At 47.1% G+C, this 11,826-nt stretch overlaps 1 protein-coding gene across 1 annotated transcript in view; it reads right to left on the minus strand.

Annotated features, from left to right (window-relative positions):
- LOC135396687 (calpain-A-like) overlaps positions 1-10,473 on the minus strand; it is a 65,054-nt gene extending 54,581 nt beyond the window's left edge. Inside the window, exon 1 of the mRNA XM_064627792.1 lies at positions 10,366-10,473. The gene's annotated coding sequence lies outside the window, so the exon portion shown is untranslated. The remainder of the gene's footprint in view (positions 1-10,365) is intronic.
- Between the last annotated feature and the right edge of the window lie 1,353 nt (positions 10,474-11,826).

Here is an 11,826-nt window from a genome sequence, read left to right on the forward strand (position 1 = left end):
TGCATAATTATCTTTAGCCGATAACCGCGGCCGGCTGTCGGCAACTCCGAAACCGAAACTCTGCTAGCTTCCCCTTGCACTCAGGCCGCCGTTTCTTTCTAGAACAGGTGATTGCAGCGCGAGAAGGGCGCAGTATTATTACTTCATGTTTATTTTATGCTTACTGCACATTTGTTTCCTCGTAAATTAATTACAGTAACAATATTCACCATTGAAACCGAGCTGCCAGGGACAGCGCGCAGACAGCACTGGCACATGGCAACACTGGCCACTACAATATGGCGCATCCCTCGTTTTGACGCAGAGCCAGCGCCACCTTTGCTTCTAGCCTCTCCTTATGATTTCTATGCTACCCAAGAAACGTCATCATGACGCTGGTAGACAGATTGAAACCCAAACAAATCGGAAGGAGAGGGCTGGGTTCCACGAATGGACACTTGTTCGCTGCCTTCTATTGAAAGAAAAGTAGGACCGAAGGCCGTGGTCCCTTCGGAGACCATCATAATCTCCTCAAGACCGTGGCTTTCTGGTACGGCCTTTTTCGCCCATATCCTTTGGGCGTATAGTTCAACCAAGGTGCTGAACCGAAATATTTTTCGTGCCGGTTCCATCATAGACGGTCCGGTACCGGTTCTGCTCCTGAGCAAAAAAAAAAAACGGTTGACCCCGGTTTTAACCGGTCCCGCTTCTGGTGGGCATATGCATTCCCAGAAAAAAAAATCAATGTTGCTGCAAACCCGTTTATTCCGCATACATGGTATTTAATATTATTAAGCAGCTGAGAAATTGGTAGGTCCTGGTTCCTATATAGGTGACTGTCTGTTCAAATAGGCTTTTCCTTTCGTGAAGCGCATGATACAGACGGACTTGTATGTCGTGATGTCATGATGCTGGATTGGTGCGATCGCCTCCCATCCGAATGTCTGTTGCTGCTTCCCAGTCAGCACGCACCAATGCACTAGTACGACGCAAATCGAGGAACACCTTCACTCACAAACGCACCCGACGGCTCCGTTTCCTTTCCTTCGTGTCCTGTCCCTGTCCTGTCCACTGTGGACCACTCTGTCCTATGGACCACTTCGCATGCGCTTGCCCCAGCGGATTTGGTGTTGGCAGAGCACCTCGGGTTAAATGTACTCATCTTCGCTGCTCTCAAACAAGGGACGCTTTGCGCGACATTACCCAGCCCCCTTGGGTCGCTGTGTAGTTGAGTCGGTTTCCTCTTAAGGGGAACGTAACCAGAGAGGAGTGTTTGGGCAGATGGAATTAAAACGAACACTACGGCACATTGGTAGAGAGTGACAACTGGTCACATGTACCTCTTAGTCTAAGTGCGCGAACGATAAAACGTTATAAAGGGAGCCTAAGGTTCATAGTATACTGACATACATTCCACCGTAACCGTAACCCTCGTAAAGCATCCGTGACATGGCTTCATAACACGCGACGTCAGTTTCATTCGCCTATTCGTAGTCCACAGCGGCGAAGTTTTTTCTTGGATCGAAAACCGTTAAATAAATTTTTCGGTTTCCCTCCAGAGCGAAAACAACGTACACGGTTTCGATTACGTTCCGGTTCGCACCAAAGTAGCGTTTTTTTTTTCGGTTCTCGGTTCTGGTTCTCGGTTCGCTCCGACACCCTGAGTTCAACTCTACCAAATTGGTGGGGCTGTCGAACACCATGACGTACCATCTATTTACAAACAGGAAGAGGTCTATCCACGGAACATACAAGTGGAAGAAAGCACAAGAATAGATAAATAATACTGATCACGGGGCAAAAGCTGCATTGAGCATTCGCACCGTGTCGCAATATCGACTTTGCATTGAAATGCGTCTGCTTTTGTCGTCTGTAACGGAATATCTTGTGGCTGTGCCCCAGCATATTTTCTGCGGTTAGCAGTGTGCACGAGAAGACTTGACATTCAGCGGTTGTACTTACGCGGCCGCTAAAATCAATGACGTTTTTCGTATCTTCCGCTGGAGTATTCTGAGGAATGTCGCTTGTGTAAATACATGGAATGGTGCATTTTGCTGCTCTCTCCTTTTATTCATCCACAGTAACTGTTGTGTTCTGGTCTGCAACAGCCGAGTCTAGTTTTCTCAAAAAGGTTGTCTCCATTTTCTTTTTTCACTTTCACGTATTCGTGAGGATCAAAAGAACAAAAAGAGAGATACTGTGGAGAAAGTGAGATTCTGCAATATTTTGTATAGCCTTGTGGGTTGGAAGACTCCTCCTGATTTTATAGGAGTTTGAATGCTACTTGAGGGCTGTTCTCCTATATTGCTTGCGTAGTTCACATGAGTCAGCAGCTAACGTCGTTGTCATGCGTCGTGGAGGACAAGGTTGGTTCGGTTTCGTATTGCAAGTTATATTTATCGGGGAAGGCACGCTTGAAACAAAAAGTCGGTACACTGTTCTTTCCTTCTCGGTTGGCAAGTCCCGCCCTACAATTGAGCGTCAGCTCCAGAGCTCGCTTGATGCCATACATGCCTACTTCCTGAAAGCAGGGATGGACATCTCCACTGAGAAAAGCGCTACCCTTCCGTTTACCCGGAAACAGATGCGCCGGTTCCAATTACACATCGGAGGATCCCCCTTAAGGCAGGTCAGGCACCACAGGTTCCTCGGTGTTATGTTGGACCGCAACCTGTCGTGGCCAAGATAAGACTATCTCATTTCAAAGGCGCAACGTTGGGGAAATGTGATACGTCAATTTGCCGGCTTGCGCTGGGGATGTACTGAGCGGGACCTTTTTGCACTCCACAAAGCGCTTGTTCGTGGCTCAGTAGTCTACAGCCTTCCTGCGTTGCACGGACTATCACGGACGTCCGAATACTCCGTTGTGCCTTGGCGTGCAGCTTGCGGACCTGTCTTGGCGTTCCGCGTTGCGCTGAGACGAGGATGGTGGTAGCCGAAGCCAGGGAACCCCCAATAGGCATCTTCCGTCAGAGAGAAACTTTCCGCCACTATTTGCGATTCCGCGCTCACCATCGCCGTCACCCACTGGTATAGAAGCTTCGTAAGCGGAACCACAGCAAAATCACGCTGTGTGCTTAAGAACTAAGGGGCCATATACCTGCCTTCACTGTTGCCCCAACCGCTTCTTCAGTAGCACCATGGACACTGCTGAAACCATCCATCTCGTCTCACATCCCAGGGATCAAGGGGCCGAAGAGCCAAACCCCTGCTCCAGTCCTCAAGCAGGCTACTCTGGAGCTGATGGAGGCTGCATACGGAAACCAAACCGCCGTATATACGGACGGTTCCTCCACCACATGGCGGCTCATCTGCTGCATTTGTAATTCTAGAGGAGTCAACTTCACGTGGGTTCCGCCAATCACACAGCACCTCGGCCACCTCTGTGGAGTTGTATGCCATCCTGTGATTCCTCAAGTCTATTTTGGATCACCACCCCCGCCTCTGGGTGGTTTACACAGATTCGCGGGCAGCGCCGCAGTGCATAGACAACATGGGCATCCGTGGCTCCTTGGCTCCGGTGGTAGTAAACACCTTGATGACGCTCAAGGTTTTAGAAGACAGGGGCCACCGGCTGACCCTCCAATGGGTCCCTAGCCACATTGGAATAAGAGGCAATGAGGTAGTGGATCGGGCAGCTGCTGCGGCTCACCATAGCCGCTCAGCAGTCTCCATCACACTTCCGAACGGGGATAGACGCCCCCTGTTGTCCGCGTTGACGTCGCCTTGGGCCCATCAGGAATGGTGTCATGACATCACCCGGTGGTCGCTTCTGTATGCTGTTGACCCAACTCTATTATCTGAAATGCCAGGCGGTTTTCCTCGCCTCCTTACGTCTCTCGTGCGTCGTTTTACGTGCGTACGAATTAGCATTGCATGCACCCCTGCACTCCGGTATAGGTGCCACAGCAACACGGCGCTGCGTACAACTTGTGGTTTCCCGGCAACAATCCGACACATTATAGAAGACTGTAGCCATTACGTATGCAAGCGACGGGCCTTTAAATGTCAACTTGAAATGCTGGGTCAGAGGCCATTCAACATCTGCAAAGTTCTCGGCCCATGGAGTAACCCTGGATATCAGTGCCGTCACAAACTGTAGGGATTTCCTTCCCTCTTCATCCTTTCATGTGAACCTTTTGGTAATGGGGTAGGGTCCTGCACTCAACGCAGGGAAACATCCCACATCATCATCATCATCATCATCATCATCATCCATTCATCTATGTTGTTGTTGTCGTTCTCAGTCGTACAGCTTGGGACAAAGGATTACGGAACAGGGCGGTGCCGCATTTCTCCATTGAAGCCACAGAAAACGGGAGCGGACACACACACTGAGAAATGGATAGAGTAGCCGCGGTCACACGCTTCTTATTCGATGTCTCCCTGATAGTTAGAAAGGGGCCGCTGCGATGCAGAAATACGCAAGCGCCGTGTTCCATAAAGTGTTGCCCCAAGCTGTATCACCCAATATTTGTTGTCAAGAAATATGACATTTATTATCCCGAAATCCTGAGATTTCGGGATCCCGGGATCCGAACCCCATTTCCGACCTATCACCATAAGCGTTACCGCACCGGAGCTGTACTGATAAAGAACCTTCTTGAAAATGACCGATCCACATCAAGATATGGGCGCCGTGTAGAGCATGTAATTGTGGCGAATTTTGTTTCTTCTGACAGAAAGAGGGAGAGATGAAGTTGTTTCTGCAGGTCGCTCAGCAACCCTACAATAAATTGTACTGGAACTGAAGATTACTTATCATTCGCAACCGTTGACAACACTCCGTGACGTAGTCACTCTTGGAGCATTACAGGGAATTGATCGCCAAGTCAACAGGAATGAGGAGACAAGTGACAAAACAAGGTGTGTCCAAGTTGTCCAACATTGACTATCTTGTTATGAGACTCGTATTAAGCAGCGTAATTAAAATCGGGTCTCTCAAAAGTGAAACCACAAAATAAAACAAAATAAAAGCCCACAATAATAAAAGCCGCGGAGCTCATTCGTACTCGAGAACGTCGTTTGTTTGAAATCGTCTACGACTACGAGTCATTCAACCTGCAAGTTAGATGTAAACAGTTTACGAAGGCGAGGCACAAGCAGCACAATGTACTGAAAGTCAAATACAATAGGGGTGGACGGGTAGGTGGAAGAAGAGAACTCCTTGAAGAGACTCGTGAAACTAGAGAACATTGATAAGACATATACCGTCCACCCCTATTGCACTCGATTTTCAGTACATTGTGCTACTTGGGGAGAAAGCACCAAATCTATAACTAGGGTTCCGCGTTTACGGTTTTAATCGAAAAACATACGCCGGGTAAATTTTCCTTCACTCGGTTTTAATCGAAAAACACCGAATACAGAGGGACATCCCAGGACATGATAGAGATAAATTGCTGCACATGCCCAACAAACTGTTGATGCAGATCAGAAAACCATACAGAAATACGATGGTTGTGAAAAAATATCCGTTTACTTCTTCGTTAGCCGAAAAACGCCACCACAGCGAACAACGTTCGATTGTTCGTCCAAAGTTAGAGTACGCTTCGTCCATCTGGGATCCGCATCAACAATACCTCACTGATTCCATTGAAGCCGTTCAGAACCGTGCATCCAGATTCATGCTCTCTAATTATGATTATCACGCATCTACATCAAGCATGAAATCTGAACTTAATATTCCTAGCCTTTCAGACAGACGTGCGGTAGCGCGATTGTGCTTGTTATACAAGTTATTTTTGCTTTGTCCATCACAGCCTGAATTCCTGACGCCTGCAGTACACATCTCATCACGATTAGACCGTCGCTTTAAACTAAATCGCCCTCTCTGTCGAACATTAATATATGATACATCCTTTGCTCCCCGCACCATAAGACAGTGGAACTTCCTTCCCCAATCCATTGTCTACAAACTTCCATGACACACTTCAAGTAGGCATTGATTTCCTATCTTTCATCAGCACATCGTCAACAAACTTATTTACAATACAATGCTCGCTAATCGGTGCATCAGCATTTTTTTTTCGTGTTGTGTTCTCTTGTCGGGCTGTTGTCTGTGTCGTTGCCATTATTTACACATGTATTTTGTAAATAATCACTGTGTTCTGTAACGCCTGAAGTGAGGGTCTTGAACGTATAATAAACAAAACAAAACAAAACAAACGTCATGTTGGATGAGCGGAAATTCCATTGTGATTTCTATTCGTGGAGAATCGTCGTGTAAACCATGTACACGCCAGGAAAAAAATCGAAAAACACCGATTTCGTGAAAATCAGTCAACATCGAAAAACACACGCCGAATCCGCTCAAAAATAAAAACCGAAAACATGAAACCCTATAAGCAACTTTGTTATATTCGTGATGCAGGAGTGAACTTGCATGATAATAGCATAAGTACAGACGCAAATACAATTGTTTTGTAGGGAACACATCACTTGCGTGTTCTCTAAACTACAGGAGAAAAGCCCCTCCCCACTGTGAATATTTAAAAAGAAAACACTAGTTCCCAACGCATACGTGAGCGACAGAACCGTGAACACGACGAACAGAGTGCCCCTCTGCATCCTGCTGCTCTGCACATGTGCCGCAGCGTGTTCTGTTATCCGCTCATCCGTGCGTCCCTGCAAAGCGAGGCTCACATATCAGAGCTTTAAGCTAATATTAACAGGTGGGAATAGGTGAATGGAATACATCCCACGTCGCACGTCCTGCGAAAAATCGTTCCAGTTTACATGGGGATTGGAACTGGTGCCACAGCAATCCGCTCCAGCAGACGATGAGAAGGGTCGATCAAGGTTGACTGAGAGTTTTACTCGAGGGAAATTGGAGAGTAGATGTAAATTAACAAAACTTGCGGAGGACGAAGTGCAATCCTCCTCGGGTCAGCGGCATGTGTAGAAGCGGCAGCCATCATGACGGTGGGCAGTGTGTCAGTAACTGTCGAACAGCTATGCATAATCAAGTTCCTTGCGAAGGAGAACGTCAAACCAGCTGAGATTTTGCAAAGATTGCAGGCACAGTATGGGGAGCAAAAGATGTCAAGGGGAAGAGTGTATGAATAGTGCAGCTGCAGAGAGTTTGGCGAAGGACGGGATATGGTGACGAACGAACCACATGGACACGTTCGTCCGACTGCAGTCACGCCAGTGAACATCGCAGGCGCTGAGTAAGCCACCCTCGAGATCCGGAAAGTAACAGTTCGGGACATCGCAGCCCAGCGTAATATTAGTGTTGGTAGTGTGGACACAATCACTTACGAACACTTACTGTTCCGCAAAGTCAGCGCATAATGGGTTCCCCGACACCTCATTTCTGACCAGAAGGGAGCGCGCATGGCAGCCTCTGAGTAGCTGCCGAACCTGTTTCAATCCGACGGGGACCAAGTTTCGCAATCAATCATCACATGTGATGAAACCTGGATGCATCATTTCACCCCAGAGACAAAAAGAAGCAGCGTGGAATGGTAACATAAGGCTTCCCCACCGCAAAAGAAAAGCAAGATGCAGCCGACTGCTGGGAAATCCATGAGAACTGCCTTCTGGGACATGCGGGGTGTCATCCATGTGCACTTCTTGGAGCAAGGGATCACGATTAATGCCCAGTACTACTCCACGTTGATAAACGGTGATGTGCGAAACGCAATTAGCAAGAAAAGGAGTGCGATGTTGTCTGGAAGGGTCATTCTTCTTCATAATAATGCCCGGCCTCACACGGCGAATTTGCGATGCTACCCTGTAAAACTCGTATATTTCATATCTATGCATCTCGCAATAAAGTTGTTGTTGTTGTTGTTGGGAGAGAAAATTGACGAAATACCTCAGAAAAGATCTTCCCGGAACAGCACCGCAAGCGGTGTTGCCCCGACGACCTTTTCATCGGCAGCGCATTCAATGACACGACCCCCCCGGGTGCGGACTGCGTTATCAAGGGCCCCTCTCCAGTATATGAGGGACCGGCTCCCCTTTGCCTCCCTCCACCGCTTACGCGGATAGGACAGTCTAAAAACAAGGTCCAACATTATGGTTCTCCTTTCACATGCAGTCAACCTTCGATTTACGAATTCCCTCGCTTAATAAACGGTGCAGTCTTGAGACGAGACACTTCCCGTTCCTCATTCCAAATGTCGATTTATGACCGATTTTTTCAGGAACGTTCACCGATCATAAATCGAGGATTGTGTGTACACGTTTCCAGAGGGTACTGCCACTTTAAGTCTATCCATTCGCCGTTCGGAGATGTGTCGTCTGCATACACGGGCAGGGATGTTTGTTGCAGCAATTATGCTACCATTACACCAGCACTGCAGGACTCTTCCCTGAGTTATCTTTGGAGTGCCTAAAGTACAAGGCGGTCGGACAACCAGCCACGCTAAATTCGTGCCATGGTATTTACTAAGCTTGTGAACGAAGTTATCAGGTGTATACCGAACGCCGAGCACTATATCGACGATATACTTGTTGCTATGGATACGTGGGAGGAACACCTAGTAGTGTTGTGGCGAGTGTTTGAAAGAATAAAGTCTGCCGAACTCACTGTCAAACCCAAAAAATGTGAGTTTGGAAACAAAGCGGTGTTGTACTTCGGACATGCCGAGGGACAGGAACCACTACGAACCCTGATACTTTGGAGAAGGTGGCTGCAGCACCAGGGCCACACACCAGGGAAGGGTAACGGACGTATTTTCGTTACCGTTTCCATTTTCGTTACTGCTATACTTTCGTTTCCGTTATCCGTTTCCGATACCAGCCTTTCAATTTCGTTTCCGTTACGTTTCCGTTACTGTTTCCAGTAATGAAAAGGCTGTTACAGAGCTGTGGGAGGACAGCCAGTCCGGCTCTGTCAGCACCCTGTTTTGCCCAAGTGCTGCTTCGGTTTTACGCGTACACACTACACAAGTAATTTTACGTCTTTGGGATGCGCACATTTTGCAAGATTTTTTTTAAATGTAGGAACATGTCTTCATGCACTCTGAGTACAGCAACTCAAGATGGGCGTAACCTTCATCCAATGTCGCATTAATAAGCGGACGCTGTCAGTAGTAAATACTGCCATAGCCCCGGTGAAATGAAAAAAAGTAAAAACCAAATAATTAAAAATCGTAGGCTGTCACCCTCGTGTTGTGGTGGAGTATAGTCATGTGTTGATGGCATGGAGATATGAGGACTGGGACGAGGTAAGCGAAGGATGCACCCTCGAGATCCAATATTGCGCTTTGTCTCCATGCTCACGTGTAGTATTTAGAGCATTACAGGGAATGGAGTCATCAATATACAAAAATAAAATGAAAAGTCACTCAAATGTTATCGCACAACAGGAGTATCCATTACCCGAATTCAATACCGGACGATAATTTTCGTGTTTCTGTTTCCGGTTCCGTTATCGTTACCATCTCCAGTTTCGGTGATATACCGTTTCTGTTTCCGTTACCATTACCGTTACCCTCCCCTGCCACATACTAAAACGCAAGTCAGGCCGTTCCTAGGTTTGGTAGGTTTTTATCCGGACTTGATTTCACGTTTTGCAGAAGACTCTGCTCCACTGGTTGAGTTGACAAAGTGCTAAGAATGAAGTTGCGTGGGAACGGCAATATGAGAATGCGTTTGCTCAGTTGAGACGGCGTCTGTCCACCCCGCCAGTTTTGGTGGGTCCTGATTTTGACAAAACATTTATGACAGACAAACTCTTGCATCTTCCTGTCTCAGTCACCCATTCAGACGCGAGGCAGGGCCGACATCTTGCACTCTAAAAATAAATCAGGTAAGGTCCTGCTAAGGTAAGGGAGCTGTGGTGGTGTAAAGGTAGCATACCAGGTTTGATTCCTGACGTCAGCACCTTCTTCCTGATCTCATCTCATTGATCCTTAGGCGTTGGAGGCTTACGTGTTCGTGTTTGTCCATAGATGTAGCCTACCTCGGTTAATTCTCGTGGTTTTTGTTGCAGCGGTTGCTTTCCATTGGAATTTTTTGCAACTTGCAGTGAGTGACGTCACGTCGGCTCGCGTGGACGTTCATGCTGTTCATGCGAAGCTGTTCATGAAGCTGTTAAGGAAGCACTGTTCATGCGTTTCATTGTACGTGGAGAGAAACACAGATGAAAACATTTTCGAAGTCACAGAAAAACACTCATGAGTTCATGGTGAATCAAACCACAAAAATAACAACAAAATAGCAATGATAATATCGAGCTTCAGGAGGAAGCGGACGTGTAACACGTATGGGAAGTTACAGCCTCATGTAACTTTACATCCAAATCGATCGCGTTGAGTATTACGCGCGCGACTTCATGTCTTACAACTTATTATAAATCTCTCTTAAAATCCGTCACGTGATCAGCAATTCACGGGACGCACAGATCGAACATGCAGTGAAGAAAATACTTACATTCGTTCTTCCTCGAGCGTACGAAGCCTGTGTGTTGAAGCGCCTGTCTGCTAACATGTGCTGACTCTTCTCATGAAAGCGAACGTTTATACTCCGTTGACCGTGCACTTTGTTGAGGACTTTGGGACAGCTTGGGAGAAACGCAACTCCCCGTCGTTGCAGTTCTTTATAGTAGGGGCGTGTTGCCGGTCGACCAGGTCATGTGACCGTGCGTTTTCAAAATCATCATATTCCAAATCTGCGAACTTATAACGTTGTATAGGACATATTTTTCGTACATGATTAGTTCAGATGGGCCTGTCCATAGTTACAACCAGCTCCTAATTCAAAGCTTGTTCCCATTGCCAGGCGAATAGCTATACAGGATGTTTGTTTTTAAATCATTTACTGTTCTTTCTTGTTTTTGTTTTTATTAAAACGGTTTCAGGAAAGCATAGAGGTCGTTTTTGCATTTGGGTTATACGGCCAGGCGAATATACTCTCGAAGAGGGTATGTAACTACTAGATGAGCAATTACCTAAAATTCAGGAATTAGCTATTTGATTAGGGGATTTCGGGCGAAAGCGAGATAGCAGTATTGGAGCCAATCATCGTCGAAAGCCATTCGATTTTTTTTTTAAATCCTGCGACGTGCACATGCGTTGAAACGTCTGTCGCCTTATTTTGCTATGCAAATCAGCCAGAACCGCACCGACCGGGGGCGCGGGGAGGGCAGCGCCCATTCTACGTCAGAGGATCACGCGCTATCGAACGATGGAGATGATTGGAGTAGGTGCTCATAGATGTGCTGGCCAGGGCACGTTTTTTTATTCAACTCTTGCAACTCGGATTTATTCTAAGCGGGCAAAAAATAGCCAGAATAGGTTAGATTAGCGGAGATGACGTCATCACTCTGCGACGAAAAATGGCCAGAGTTAACCCTTGTAACAACTCTTCTCGCCTGTGCTCCAAAGCAGGGTAAGCTCACGTCACACACATGCGCGTGCGGCTTTATCGTCTGCTATACGAGTATAGGACAGATGGCTCTCTTCTGCTTGGTCTTGACCGAGTTTTCAAAGTTTACGTTTAGAGCAGTGTTGTACGTAGCGCCGTTAGTAGTAGCGGCGCTACCGTATCCGATACTCTTTTTCGGTAGCGGAGTAAAGATCGCGCTAGTTTTTTAAATTGGTAATGAAACAAGTACTTCCGTTGCAAATTTATTGTAGCGCAATCTTAGAGCGCTACCGCAACCGCTACTTTCGGAGCTCAGGTTCGCGACACTACGACTTCGACCTTTCATCAAGCCTCCACTCTTCCTACCTTCGAACAAGCTGCCCAATATCACTGTCATTCTATGAAGACAGGGCAGAAGCCCGAAAGGAGGGCACAAACGTGATCTTACAAAGAGGCTGTGCCCACCACGCGTTCCCCATTTGGGAATAACTTGCTTGGAGATTCCGTGTATGGTTGGAGTTGTCCGCA

Source organism: Ornithodoros turicata, chromosome 6 (genome assembly GCF_037126465.1).
Source record: "Ornithodoros turicata isolate Travis chromosome 6, ASM3712646v1, whole genome shotgun sequence".
NCBI lineage: Eukaryota > Metazoa > Arthropoda > Arachnida > Ixodida > Argasidae > Ornithodoros > Ornithodoros turicata.